The sequence below is a fragment of the Vidua chalybeata genome, chromosome 3 (genome assembly GCF_026979565.1).
Source record: "Vidua chalybeata isolate OUT-0048 chromosome 3, bVidCha1 merged haplotype, whole genome shotgun sequence".
Taxonomy (NCBI): Eukaryota; Metazoa; Chordata; class Aves; order Passeriformes; family Viduidae; genus Vidua; species Vidua chalybeata.
Window position 1 is genome coordinate 16,550,929 of NC_071532.1, and position 14,707 is coordinate 16,565,635.

The following is a 14,707-nucleotide window of genomic DNA, read 5'->3' on the forward strand; positions in this document are numbered from 1 at the left end:
TACTGATTTTGATGGGTTTTATCTGAATTCCCCTGTTGCAAGGAGTTGAAATTTTAGATATTTCTGCTAAAAGCAGTTGAGTGTATCAACCTTAGAACTGGTTGAGGTGGGCACCAAAACTGGTTGTTTCCTAGCATGAGAGCAGAAGTGGCATCCGAGAGGATGCTACCCCATCTTTCCCAGTAGCTGGCACTCAGAGTGCCAAGCATCACACTCCATAGAGGTTGATAAAAAGATGGACATCAAGACATTGCTTTGGTTCCTCTTGCAAGAACTCTGGTTGGAGCTCTGGTTTGGCCACTTGAGAATCTATTGTGGAAGCTCAAGTCATCCAAATGATCTTCTCCATTATTATTAGTGCTGGCAGCTCTGCCACTGGTGCCTGCTGAAAAAAGGCACGGGAAGCACCGCCAAGATTGTGTTTTGGCCCTGCTGGCTTCAGTCAACAGTACTGATTGTGGTGCTCAGAAATGTCACTCTGCCTCTCCTCAGGGGCTGCCAAATACAACTCCAGTACTGATATGAAAGGCAGCCTAATTTTCCCTTAATGCTAAGGATTCTGTGGATGCTGAATTAACCCTTATTTCCACTCTTGTCAGCATTCAAGATTTCTAATTGACATAGTGCACACCTCATATTGAGATAACTTTCTAGTCAACCTAAAGGGCTTTAAAAGGCCCTTCAGTCCTACCATTTCGTGGGAAACTACCCAGCCTGAAAATTGTCTTTTTTTTTCTGTAGTAATTCTAGTTTCAGTTCCAAACTTGGTTTTCTCAATGCCTTTTGCACCATTGTTTGAGGCATAGAGTCCTGCTCACTATTCCATCTTTTTGCAAAAACTAGGTTGCAGATGCTCCAACAGTAAAAGAGGGAAGTAGCTAAGACAGATGACGGCATCTTTCCTCCTTGCATGACAGTCTCTGAGGTGAAGGTATCTTTCTGGATTGATACAGAATTATTACTCAGGGCAGTTTCAGAATTACTCTTGATCAGTAAATACCTGTTGCTGCATTTTCCTCACAGACCTTCTGTTTCTGAGATCAAAATAGTCCTTCTCACCCTCTGTTGAAAAGACTCTTTCACCTCACATTGATAGAGCCTAACCTCTGGTATAGGACCTGACACTGACTGTGTAGATAATTAGGAGGTCCAGAAAAATGCCCCTGTCCATGCAGAGATCAAATAGATGATGTGCCACAGGAAAAAAAAAAAAAAAAAACCAAAAAAAACCCTGTAATGAACTTGCCAGGTTAGAGTCAATTTTCATCTGTGGAGATAGAATTCTGGACCATCACTGATTTATCATTTGTGGAACCCATATGGAAGTTAATGTGTACCTTCACCACACACTGAGCTGTTCAGGGTATGCAGGGCTTCTGGCTAAGTGGTCCATAGGTACACTCCCTTTCTATTCTCCTCTCCTAGCCCTGTTATCCAACACCAGTATTCTATGATTTAAAGTAAATTAAAATAGCATTAACTGTGTTCATCTTGCATCACTATGTGCTAAGCATAAAATACAGTAGGGATATGAACACATCCTCTAGGAAGAAAATAGTTGCCACTGCCAAATAGCAGGGCTTATATTTGTTAACAGTACAGATGTACATTTGTCACACTTATTGAAGAATGAGCAAGTAACTTTTTGTTTGTGAAATTTTATAGTGTTTTGAGAATAATTTGGTTGTATAATAGTGAAATTACCCTTATCATCTGCTGTAGAACTAACACAAGCCTAATTTTTTTGTGTGTGTTTAAGTGTAGTGTTAATAGTTAATAACTCCCTCAGCTGTAAGAATCTGTGATATTCCCCATTTGAAAAGTATAAAATAGGTTACAATTTCTCACTTGGTCATTTTTCAGGACAAAGAGACTATTTTTTAAAAGTCTGTTTCCATTGTTATTCTTCAAAGTAAGCTGTCACATTAGAGATCATTGTGGTGTCAGAAAATATTCGTAGATCCAATGAGAAAAAGATGAATTATGATCCCGTTTAGGTAATGCTTCTTTTGCAGTTTTGGAGTGGCAAAGGCAGGACAGGACCACATGTCTTTCACAGGCAGTGTCACTTGCTTAAAAAAGAAAGAATAAAACTGAGGAAAAGACTTGTAAATATACCTGTGAGTCTTTTAAAAGCAGTTTGGATTTTGATAGTTTTCAGTTGACTCTCAAGGATGAGACCTGCTAATAAAGGTACAGACTCCCTTTAATAGAACATTCAGGAAATGAAGCTACTTGGGCAGAGAAGTAAAATTTCTTTGGGGTCTGATCATTTATAAGGATGCTTCCTTGGATGAGGTAACAGTTTCTGGATCTCTATATTTCAGTTCAAGTTCCTAGGACTAAGTGCACAATCTTTGTTATAGGAGAGCAGTCAAATGCGGTACTAAGTTTTGGTGTCTTGGGAGAGACAAGCTTTAAATACCAGAAATTACTTTTGAAATCATTCCAATAACAGAAGAGAAGTTGTTTTGACTCTGAACAAGTCTGTAAGGGACTTCATGGATGTCATTCAAATGACTCTTAAAAGATGTAGATGATCAATGATGTGTAGGTCTATTCTAATAACAGGGAAAATGGAAGGATACAATAATGTTTCATTGGCATAAAATACAGATTAGGTGGATGAATATGTATAAAAATGGTTCATATGTACAGATTAGATGGATACATTCCTATAAGAACAGTTGCATTTTATTTAAAAAAGCAAACTATTTCTATATAGTTTATGCAGTTACAGTCACTCAAGGGTATGTGACAACGAACAAGAAAGGAGCAGATTTGTAGCCTTTACCCCTAGACAGAAGATATGCATGTCCTGTAACTTATTTTAAAGTAAGACCAATGAGGATTAGGGAGATATTAAGATCAATACAATTATACAATGCTTATTTGGCCAGCTTTTTTTTAGTGATTGTTCTTTTAAAAATGGGAGTGAGAGAGAGATCATGTGTAATCAATTATTTCCCTGAGTTTTATATCAGAGGAGTGAAAGCTAGAACTCTTATCAAGGGCAGCTGCTGTCTCTCTTCACACTGCACGTAATTTCTTACTTATAGCTGTTCCCCTTAGGAAGGATATGGGTTTGATATAATCTAGAACCTGGTCATCAAAGTTCAGTGACTGAATTTCAGCAAGGGCAAGCAGGCATGCTTATAACAAGAAAACCCAAACTTTTTCATGTTTTCAGGAATTGAAGTGAATTTTCTAAGAGTGTTACGGTACATAGAGATTACAAAAAGCTGACAGTAGAGTCAGAAAAAGCATTTTTCTCACTTGTGCAGCTATACATTTATTTTTGTTCTTTTAACAGCTGCTTGGAGTGGATAAGGACATTTGCCAAAGGCAGTCTGATAATATTTTGGAGCGAGACTATGATGATCTACCACATAACTTGTCTCATACGAGTTGAAGCTAAGTGCTGTGTGTGCTGGCAGAGAGGGAACTACTGAAATGCACTGAGACAGGCTAACAACGGAGATGGATGTTTCTGTTTTTTTGCAGGCATCCTGACAAAGCATTGTTCTTAACAGGGATTTTAATGCAGGTAGAAGTTGCAATGCCAGTGTTAAAGAAGAGCTCCTTAAAGTGCTGGGAAAAGCAGGAAGGCACTTGTTTGCAAACAGCTTGATGAAAGCACTCAACACTGTGGGTAAACTGAGGCAGGCCAGTTGAGAGAGATCAGCCAAGGTGAGGATGTTAAAACTTCAGCTCACTCTACTACAGAGAAAATGAAGGTGCATGGGTGTAGTGCAGCTGAAGCCTTTTCCCCTTCTTTCCCCTTTTTCTCCCTCTTCCCCCTTTTTCCCTTTTCTTATGCGGTAGAGAAAAGAATTCGAGTACACTGAAGGAGGATAGTAAGGGAAGCTAATAGGAGGGAAAGGGAATGAATGAAATGAATGTAATGATGTCACAGGCAGATTGATAGATGAGAAAATACAGATTAGAGGTTAGAATTTTTTTTTACGGGGAAAAATGTGATTTAGGGCAGGAAAGAGAGTTTGACTAAAGATGATTATGTTATTTTGTTTATCTTTTCTAAGTAGGAGCTGATAAGGTGTGTTGCAGGGAGACACAAATGGCAGGAGGAATTGATGAGAAACTTTAAACTGAAGAGAAGCTTACTGAAGAGTTGTTTGGTTAGGAATACAGAGGAACTGAAGGACAGAACAATTTTTGTCGTGACTTATGCAATTTTCTTTTAATCTCCTTGTCTGTTAAATTTCATTTGAATTTGAAGATAATTGAGGCATCAAAGTAATGTGCCTTTTGAAGTTCTATGCAACTTTTTATAAATAATAGGTATGTGCCATTATTTTCCACCTCTAGAACTAGTGGAAAAGGGATTTGTGGAAATGGCATAAATTAAGGGAAAGCTGCTGTTAAGGTGTTGCAACATGGATATGCATTCACAAGGTTTTAAGACAGGTGTGAACCTCTAAGACTTGGAGAAAAAGAGATGGTGGAAAAGAAACTTTATGTTGAGCTCAGTTTTCCACTGTGCTCTAGGAGGGCAAGTTCTCACTAGTATTTTGTTACCTCTGGTAAGCACTAATGGAAGATTGGTTGTTAGGGTTTACCTAGGGGAAGGGGCAGGTCTTGTTTTTATTGTGCTTCTTTTTATTTTGGTCACTTTCTTTAATGTTAACTCTTTCTTTAGAGGAAGGATAATGAGACACTCTTACCAAATTGTCTGCATTGATAAAAAACATACTGGTGTTCTGGTTCATATGGTGTTGCTGAAGACCTGATAGGCCTGTAGTGGTGCTACTCTAAAAAGATGGAAAAAATTTCTGTATGAAATTCTCATAAAGTGAGGTTAATGCATTTTTAGAGGATTTGAGGTAAGTTTTTTTCCTCCAACTTTAGTCTTGTTTTGTTCTTTTCCGGTGAAAACTGTATTGGGAAGTGCATTTACAAGCAGAAATGCTGTGTCATAGCATTAGTGTCCTGGAAACAGACACTTCCATCATTCAGCTTTTGCGCTGTGATGGCATTTTCCAATTACTCTTCACCTAAACCTAGAAGCAGTATCTGCTGCATAGTAAAGGAATTGCATTGTATTTCCATGCATTTCTACTCTTGGCTTAGTGTCTTTGCTTCTCCAGGCATTTTCTATGAGATTTCTTACACCCTTGTAAATATGAGAGTCTTTTATCCTTGTCCTGTGGTAGCTTGGAGAGAAGACTCAGGCTGTGCCTGTCCAGAAGTAGGCTTCTTGCAGCATCTTATCCTGTGCCTCAGGCAACATTGTGCAGACAGACTTAGTCAAGAGGGACGTGTGAACTTGTGTGGATATATTTCTGGGTTTTGTTCCTCCCTTTCAATACAATCTTTTTAGTGCTGAGCTAATTATGTAGTCTCAGTTTTACTGTTGAGTTAGAGTACCTGATCAACTTTCCAACTGTAAAACAGTTTGAAAATCAAATGTAGCTTACATGCAAGACCCAACAAAATTAGAAGTGTTAAGTACGTTTTGGCAGTTCACTTTTATTATGCCCAGTCCTCAAATGTACCAGCAGACAATCATCTGAATGTTAGTTATTTTTCACATGCTTATGTGATCACACAAAAAGTACATGCTAAAAAGAAGCAGATGGTGACAGATGGGGAAGGTTGAATAAGGTGGTTTTGGAAACCTAGAAAAATGCACTTCTGTAATAGTGTAAAAATAAAAATTCTTTGATCGCCAAGTTAGAATGAACAAAATAGAGTGCCCTCCCCACCACCACCCCCCTGCCCCGAGAAAAAAACTCAATCCAAAACTTTACTGATTAAAAGAAATGGAACCCATGAGTGTTCAATATATATTTAGCAAAGTATGTTGTATAGTGTTGTTTTGTCCAAGGATAGAACATTAATTTTTATCAGCCAGAGACTTAGAAAGGTGGTAGTTTTACTCTTTCTTTCTTTTAAAATGATGAATTCAAATCAATTGTGTTCCATGCTCAAAGAATGCTGTCAAAAAGGTCATTCTTTATAATAATACATTAGCAGTGTTGCAGGTTATGATAATATTTTTCTTTTATGTCACAAAAAGCTTTTAACTGTCTTATTGTAATGGTAAATAAATTACATGTATAATGAGGATATCTGTAGGACCAGAGCTAATTTGTAAGAGGCAGCACTACCTCTTTCTCATACAAGCAAATGCAAAGCTAAGTAAATAGAGAAGGTCCAGTCAACAACAAAAAAATCATCTTTTGTGTGGACCCCATCTAAGGACGTGCCTTACTATGAGGGTTCAAGGTTTGCTTATTCATTTGCATTAATTTAATTAAATCTCAACATTTGTATCTATTGAGTTACATTAAAAAAAAAGTTTCTTTTAAAAAATTTCAATGATGAGATAGATTTTATTCCATAAAATAATAAAGTATCTAACCTGATGAATATTAATTGCCAAGTCTTCTATGAACACTGATGAAATGATTATTTTTTCTTTTTGTATTTCAAAAAGAAAAAGTAGGTGTTTTTCTTAACTTACAGTGTGAGGTGTTTCCTGGTGAAGCAGAATGCTCTGCTTAAAAACCATAAAGCCTCAAGTTCTGATAACCTGTTCTGATTTTCTTGAAAGTATAGCTAGTTTGCTCAGTACCTGAACAGTGTAGTTATGCTGTTGTGTTTTGCTTGACTGATTTTTCTTTTGGCTTCAGAAGGATAGTTGAAATTTTTCTCTGTGTTAACCTAGATGTTTCACGCAGAATCTGATTCTTAGCAGAAGCACAATAGAATTTATTTCACCTGTGGAAGAGTGGTTTAGTGTTGGCTTGTGCTCTTGAACAGCTGTCTGTTGTATATTTGGCAACATTTTGTTTCTGAGTGAGGACCAGTGAAGGGGGGGTGAGGAGAAATAGCATCTACGCCTGAAAATATTTTCCCTTCTGATTTATGGGAGATTCACAATGTGGAATTTTCTCTTTACACTAGAGTTCCAAGCCCCAGATTATTTTTTTTTACATTGTGAGGAAATGAAAATGCAAGAAGTTGTTTTACCTTGAAGTGCTCAGATCTCATGAAAAATCAAATTTGGTCTTTTTTTTGGTTTGGTTATCACTTATCATGTTTTGGTGTCCCACATTCTGTCATCTTACGATCCTAAGTCATCAAAAATGTTGGTGACTTGAATTTCAGCACTTTTGTCAGTTTGGTATTGCCAGTGGGCCCTGAGATGAAAATGATGAAAGGTAGATAAGGCAGGGTATCCAGAGCAGAGCATCATTTATTGGCAATAACTGCTACCAAGATCAAAACCTGGGGAGCATTTAGATGAAGGTAGGAAAGCATTGCTTTGTTACACAGACAGAAGAATTGCTGCAACATCAGATAAATTAGCACAAAAATTAGATTTTCTCCTGGAAGCAGATAACCAATAATGTAAAAAGAATTTGCATTTTCAAATTTGCTATTTGGGTAATCTCACCAGTGACAAAAATCAGTTGTCCACATGCAGTATCAGACTTCTCAAGGGAAAAGATATGAAAATACGCAAAAATAATGAAACAAACCAAATACTAGAAAAGAAGTTAGCTCAACACTGCCCATAAACAAACTTTTGTATTCAAACCAGAACTTTAAAGCAGAGAGCAATTGTCTAATAAAACACATTTTTTTTGGTAAAAAAAAAAGTAAGTATGATAATTCTTATAAAAACTGTCTCAAGAACATTGCTTGAAACTTTTTCATTAGTTTTCATTTGATCAATAGACATGTTATTTCCATCTCAGAAAAAGCCTTTAGTTTTTCTGAAAGTAATGAAGCATAAACAAAAGCTGAACAAATGCATTTCAGCATCAGTAAATATTCAAAATAATTTCAGGAAGAAAGAGCAAGTAGAAAGACATATTCATAGTATTATCATTATTTATTACTTCTTACACATCTTGCATCTTATGGCAGTGTATGTTTTAAAGACTACTGCTAGTGCAGAGATAATTAATACAGATATGAGCAGGTCTGCAGATTTTCTTCTAATGGTAGAGTGGATAGAGTTATGAGAGACAAGTGCCATCTTTTTGTAGACTAAAATGATATTTTGCTTTTATTTGCTGCCCTTTTATGAAAGGTGTCTTTTGAGGCGTCTTTTTAATGTTGTGTGGTTGTTTTCTTGGCTTTTTTTTTTCCAGTGTTACCACTGATTTCTTACAGCCTTTGTTAGTATACTCTTTTTCATGTGAAGTAACATAACTACTTCTTTCTTTTATTTTCTTTTTATTTTTAATTTTGAATTCTACTGAAATCTGTCTCTTCTAGGAGGTTAAATGCATTAATTATTATTGCATGCTCTTTACCCTAGGAAGCTTTGCTTAGTTCACTTTTGTACCAGACTATGCTGTTTCTGATACAGCACATGTGCCAACAAACAAATAAAAATTTAGTTTGCTATATATATTTTTAAGGGTACATAACACAAAACTAAGTGAGATGAGCAAAATCTCAAATACAAAAATGTAATAGGAAGATAGTTTACATTAGGGCCAGAAATAAAAAAAAAAGTGCAAACTAGATACAAAATGGAGAAAAACTACCTGCAAAAATTAGAGCAGTGGAAAATCTCAACTGTCTATTTCCCAGGGTATCTGTAACCTTGACATTTTGTCTTTTCAGCTGTGTATAATAAAAACAGTAAGAATTAATTTAAGTGGTTTTTTCACTATTGATGCAGCAACACTTCACTTTTCATACCAAGATACTGTTATAGTAACTGAATTGTATAATTCTTGGTGAACATGCACTTCTGCAGGATGGATTTTCATATATCTGGGTAAAAGTCTGTGTCTATAAAGAAGTGTACATTACCTTTGTTTGTTAGTGTTAGATTGTAAACTTTCTCATTGTTGTAGTTGCTACCACAATTGATAGTTCTAGCAAATACACTTTCTAACTTCTGATGAAGAATACATGGGTGAATATTTGTTAACAGACCAACAAATATAGCAGTAAAAATGTGTGAAGGGTTACCAGGAATGCTTAAGGAACATACACTCCACCTGAACTGTAAGGTTAATTGAAAACAGTTTTTCCCCCCTTGAATTAACAGTACATTGGTGTATCCAAGTTCTCAGTTTTCTTTCACAACATAGGTGTGCAGACAGTTTGTTTAGATGTTTAAATATTTTCCCATCTGTTCTGTCAAAATTATTGATTGAGCAACAAGTTACTGTAGTGTCCTATCTAAAGGTCTATATCTAATGGATTAGGAGAAACATTAATAGGTCAAAAATGTAATGGCTTTTCCAGTAAGTTGCCTTGATTATCTAGCACAAAGTACGAGTCCAATATTTTCATATTGTTCTTCTAGAGATAAAATTCAGTGCTGACAACCCTTTGTATAGGATTAATGATGAATTTTACAAAGGTTTCCATGCTCAAGGTGACAGCTACATTTGTCTGTGTTTCCAGAGTCCAGAAGTTACAGCAACTAAATACCATTTAGAGGTGTGTGGGAAATACGGCTCTGGATAGTGTGAATTTCTTCTGTACAACCAAAAATCTTCCAGATGCTGCTCATCAGGGATGTTGTATTTCAAGAAAATGCAATAAACGCAGGATTAAGGGATTCTCTACATTGAGCTCAGTTTGTCTGAGGTACTCACACCTCATTCAGTGTTCTGTTATTAGTAAAGTATAGGAGAACTCTAGTTTCCACCTGGGTCAAGTGGCAGTACGTGACTGACTTACAGTGGTCACAGACTTCACCCGTTAGACTGCTGGCTCACCTCCTAAAAAATTTATTTTCACAGAAACTTGTAAAAGCATTGCATGCGTATGTATCAGCTTCTCTTTGGCATTCGTCTGCTCCCATATCTCTGCCCCAAGTCCTTGTAAATAGGAGTTTGCAGATGTGTCTCAAGCTGTTGCCTCCAAAAAAACCTTTCACCTCTTAGCTACTGAAGCAATAAAGATAATAAAAGATATATTTTTCACTGGTTTTCACCATAAAATTAAATGGACATCAGATTCTGTGGACTGTGTGTTAGGCTCTTAAAGTAGTGAGATGTGTAAAGCAAAGGACCTGGAGATGTACTGACTAGTAAACCTAAAGATTAAAATCTACAGCCACTGGTGAAATAAAGGAACAAGTAAGTTCTGTGGGCTTTGTTTTCTGGGAAAGAGAAAACTTCCAATGGTAGTAACAATCTTTTTTTTAAGTACAAGACAGTGGGCTTCTCAGCATTGGGGAATAGATAAGATAGATAAGATAGTGCTTTTTTTGTCAATAAATGTAAATACAAGAGCGTTTTTCTTCATTGATCTGTAATTACTTGCCAAAAAAATGAATTATTATGTGTAAGGGAAAAACATTATTGAATTACTGTGATCTTAGCAGTCCTGCAGCATGTTTGTGTTGTCTTAATCATCACAATGGCAATGGTCTGTGATCTGAATTATTTATTTTGTATGTAGGGCTTTACAGACTGCTCTGTGTACAAAGCACTATCCCATTTTATAGTTGGTCACTGCCAATAATACTCTCCAGAAACTTCAAGGTGTGCAGAGAGAGTGGAATCACTACAGAATACTTTGTTTTCCCTTGTTTACTGCTATCTCAGTAAATTAAAAAAAATTAAATTTGTATTGTGGCGTTTTGAGCACAAAACAAATGAAAATTTTAAGGTGAATAAATAGCTTTCCCTGAGCTGAAGCTCTAATGTTGTCCAAAGCCTCTCAAAGATCCATAAAAGCACTGAAGTACCTGCAAATGCCTGGCAGCAGATGCCTGGCTAATGTTTCTTGCTTGTTAGAAAGTGTGTGTGTGTGTGTTACTTAACCTTTTGCATATTTATATAAGAAGAGAAAATACAAACTTCAGTGGCACCTCTGCAGCTGTTTTTAAAAGCTCCTGTATGAACTTAGGCTGTGTCCTTGCACTGCAGGCGTAGGTGTGAGTTAGAGGAGCTACAATGCCTGTAAAAACTGTAGTGGTTTCAGTGCAGCAGTGAGTTTGTGCCCTCTTTGGAACCCTGTTATACTGCTGGAGTGCTTTAGAGAAATGCAGGCTGGGAAGAGAAGCAGGGCCTTAATCTTCACCCTAAGTGAGCGCAGCTGTTACAGCTGTCTGTGTGCAGGAAAAACTGGCAGAGCCAGCGTAACTTCTGTGTCAGTGTAACTTTGGGGTAGAGATTGGCAAGCATTTCTTTCTGCAGCAATGCCACACCTGATGCTGCCCATGTTCTCACTTGTGCTACTGCAACTGTTCACATGCCAATTGAGTGGCTTAGGTCAGAAAACTTGATTCAGGTAAAAAATAATCTAGGGTGAAACTTTTTCCCCATTTTTTTTCTAATGTCTGATGTAGTGTGTTGCATAGTTTTGACAAGGTAAGGGAAGCTGTGGTGAGAGAACAGAAACAAGAGCCTGGATTAGGCTGGCACTGTCTCTGAAAGAACCAGTTGTTGAACTAGAGCCCTGAAAACAAGTAGAGTAAGATTTCCCCAAGTTGTAAAAATGATGGCAATTTTTTGAGTTTTATTTCCCATGATCTGTGGTATCATCCAGACTGAACTGCAGTCAGTCCACCTGCTTTGCTCAGTGATGTGAAGTCACTTGGGTACAGTGATTATGTCAGGGGTGGATGGCTATAAATATTATTCACACACTGATGTCACATTGTGCAGGAACTCTTGTCTCCTAAGACCTCACCTAGATCTTGGCTTGGTTTTTTGCACTGCATGTATGTGAAGAGGACAAAGGAAGGGAAATTGTAAATCTGAATGATGTGACTATTTAAACATATTTTGTGGAAGAAAACAAGTAAGTCCATCTTTACTGTGTGGAAACACACCTGACTTTAGTATATAGTCAGTGTAGGTGCTCTTTCTGAGCTCATGAGTTCTGTGTGATCCTTGTGTTGTTCTGCCAGGAAATATCAATTACTTTACACCAGATACAGAGTGGTTGACCTTGTGCCCTCTACGATGGTTTTGGTGGGCCTGCTGCCTGTCCTGCTGTGACCATGAAGGGATTGGGTTGGTAGTGCAGGGCATTTGAGGGTCCTTACAGCAAGGGACAAGCATTGGCTAGAGGTGGAGGCAGCTCTTAGGGGCAGCATACAGTGTCTGTGTCTGGCTGGGTGCTTAGACTGGTACCCCACATATACAAAGATGTCCCACAGCTACTGGAGAGACAGCAGTATCACTCCTCACAACCAAAGGAGACTTCTCTAAAAGCAGGTATCTACTTCATGGTGGGCAAAAGGTTTACTTATTTGTAGGTACAAAGACTGCAGCTACATTTCATGTTCATTTTAGCACTGGGTTAAAGCTTTCTTGACCTGTGTTCAGTGTAATTAAGAGCAAATCCCTCAAATCCAAGGACTGTTTGGAAAGGATTCTGTAATGCTAGGGCAGTGTGTACAGACATGTTCTTATGCCTGCCCTAACTGCATAGATTTGTTTGCTGGACTCCAGCACTTCACTTCCATTGATTTGACACAGTCTACAAATCCTGGAGATTCTAAACACCATGAAGATTTGAAATTACTTAAAGGAAATAATAGTGTATCTTCACTGTGAATGATATTTTTATTTTATTACAATTTATTGCATTTATATTAAAATAAGTTGCGATGTATTTTGCTTTATTTACACTATTTTCAGGCTGTTTTCTTTTTGCCTAAATGAAACCATTTTGATGCTCTTGCTTGTCTGGCTGGCTGTAAACCAGGTATTTAAACAAAAATAAAGAGTTGCCAGTTTTGCCAGCTGGGGATGAGAACCCGGCTGGTGATATGTGGGTTTGGGAGGCAGTTAATCCAGCTTTTATGCTTTTTTATGATTTTATGTAAAAAGAGGTTAAAAATCACATTTGGCTCTTTCTTTGTACCACTGCTTTGTTGCTGTTGTGGGAATGCAGCAAAAGGTTGTTCATACTTTTTATTATTATTAGGTAAAGTCCTGCATAAATTACGTAAAGCTGCAAGTACAATTTGCTCAAGCTATTGGCCATGTGATTTGCCTTGTTCAGAGAACGATATGTTTTATTTTCCTGTTGCCTTCTTTTATAAACCACACATGCAAGCCACACCTCAGCTTACTCATGAAAAGAATCTACCACTGTTTCACAATTTTATGTATTTTGCTAGCTTCAAAAGGAAAGACTAACTGTACAGATGAGAAAAACAGTAATAGGGCTAATAGCTATAGCAGAAAAATATATGTTTTTATTCTGTGGCAGAAGAAGCAGTGATTTAGAGACAAGAGTCACAGATTTCATATACAGTTTTTCAGCAAATAGCTTGCAATATGCTCCAACTCATAAAACATTTAATTAATTTTAAAATGCAAGAGTTAATTTAGTTAGTTTTGTCATATGTACTTATTCAGATAATTTGTTGTATTTTACACTTTCCAAAATTTCACTCTCTATTTGGAAATATCAGTGATGTAATGAGTCTGTTTGTTTTGGCACAGTTGTAAATCATATGTGTTAATGTGTTAATATTTATGATTTTTTAATCTTATATACACAAGGAGGATTTTTAATATACTTCTTTTCATCATGTTTCTGCTACTAATCCTTAAGGACAGTGAAAAGTAGCAGTATGAATGCATTAATTACTGTGGGATTTCCAAATTTGCCATACTGGATCAGACTGCATGTTGCTTCTGCTAACAGCACATCCCAGATACTTGAGAGCAGGCTTGGGTTTACTGGGAGAGCAAGAGGAGAGGCAGGAAAATGAGCTCAACATCCCTCTATTACCTGTTTTAGGCAATTGCAAGATAATCTACTTATGGATAAAGTTATTTCTGATCTTGTAGAGGTTGCCTTATTCATTAAAGACTGAAAGATTTACTTTCACTATCAGGTATCTAAATGACTGTTCCTGTATATCTGCTTACAGTTTGAACCAGGAGGAGCTCTTTGTGATGGTGATTGCATGTGTCTGTGTGTTGTAAACAGTATTTTGTTTTCTGGGGGTGCTGCCTTTCAGAATTAGCCGTCTGTTATACAGTAACAATTCTCTATAAAGAATTATTTGCATTCTTTACAAATGTATTTCTACTCTATTAGTCCCATTTCTTTGATTTTTCTGTTTATTAGTCTTTTAAGGTTTTTTGTTTCCTGTTTTAAAGTTTTTGATAGCTCTTCTGCAGCAAATATTGGCTATTTGACATACACAGTTGTAGTGCCTCCTGTTTTAAGATTTCTTGACTTCTGTTTCATCTTTTTTGTATGAAGGGGCATGATCTACTAGAAATTTGAATTATATATTCAGTAACCTTCAATTTCCTTATTTCTTATGATTTTTATGGGTGAATGCTGCTGTTATGTTGTCTTCATGTCTGCAATTTAATATGAAGGTGTATTAATGTCAAGACACGCTGCTTAAATTTCTTATTCCAGTTTTCTGGCGCTACTGGGAGAAGGGCTGTGGAATAAGTTGCTTTTAGGTACATAACACTGGTGACATTATGTTAGCAAATTGTATAAACTTGACCAGTTTCTGTGTTTATATAATACCCTATAAACATAGTTTCATAGTAAACATAGTATTATATAAACACTGCCATATTTTTTTTCATTGGCACAGTTCAGCTGTTAGGACTATTTAATGGAATGCAATGAAACTGGCAGGAGAAAGGCATTGAGGTCTTCTGAGGTAAACAAAGATCATAAAGAAACTAAACTTGTCTTAATAAGATTAAAGTGATTCTAAATTGGAGACTTTAGACAGGTAGGGTAAAAGAGAGAGAAGTGACTG

At 36.8% G+C, this 14,707-nt stretch overlaps 1 protein-coding gene across 1 annotated transcript in view; it reads left to right on the forward strand.

Annotated features, from left to right (window-relative positions):
- Positions 1 to 14,707, forward strand: part of AKT3 (AKT serine/threonine kinase 3) — a 150,191-nt gene that overhangs the window by 113,751 nt on the left and 21,733 nt on the right. The gene's annotated exons all lie outside the window — the stretch shown is intronic.